We start from the raw sequence: 513 nt of genomic DNA, 5'->3' as shown, positions 1-513 counted from the left end.
GAGACAACTGGGCTGCCGGCCCTAACCCTCCCTGCAGGCTGGCCTGGGGCTCTCTAGCGGTGCCCTCTCTCCCTGGCCCAGACTCTGCCATCCCGGGCTTCCTCTTTCGGCCCCATCTCCATGACAACCGTATCCTTCAGATGCTCCAGCCGCCACGGAATTGATCTCGAAATGTAGCTTTGTTAGCAGACCCAGGCGGGCACGGAGGGCGGAGGGCGGCGCCGCCACCCAGCATGCTCCCCCCAACCCCAGCAGTCCCTCCCGGCTCCCAGCCCGGCTTCGGGAGGGGCGGGGTCCCGGAGCACGCTGACCCTGGGAACAAGGTGTTCCCGCACGGCCCGACTCACCGCTCCGGCTCGCAGTCGCTGGGTCCAGCCTCTCACGGTGGGGCCATGAGGAGGCCACCGCTGGACTGACCGTCCCACTCCGCCACCGCCTGTCGGGGCTCCCGCGCTCGCTGCTATCCCTTCAGGTGTCGGAGCGCGTCTGTGGAGAAGCAGAGCAGAGGTAGGG

The 513-nt window shown here is 68.4% G+C and overlaps 1 protein-coding gene across 1 annotated transcript in view; it reads right to left on the bottom strand.

Moving 5' to 3' along the window:
- Window positions 1–440, bottom strand: part of PSD2 (pleckstrin and Sec7 domain containing 2) — a 50,644-nt gene extending 50,204 nt beyond the window's left edge. The window contains exon 1 of the mRNA XM_024752192.1: window positions 348–440. The gene's annotated coding sequence lies outside the window, so the exon portion shown is untranslated. The remainder of the gene's footprint in view (window positions 1–347) is intronic.
- Between the last annotated feature and the right edge of the window lie 73 nt (window positions 441–513).

Source organism: Neophocaena asiaeorientalis, unplaced genomic scaffold, assembly GCF_003031525.2.
Source record: "Neophocaena asiaeorientalis asiaeorientalis breed wild unplaced genomic scaffold, Neophocaena_asiaeorientalis_V1.1 scaffold204, whole genome shotgun sequence".
Taxonomy (NCBI): domain Eukaryota; kingdom Metazoa; phylum Chordata; class Mammalia; order Artiodactyla; family Phocoenidae; genus Neophocaena; species Neophocaena asiaeorientalis.
The sequence above is the reverse complement of the archived record's forward strand: the minus strand, read 5'-3'. Positions and strand labels throughout refer to the sequence as shown.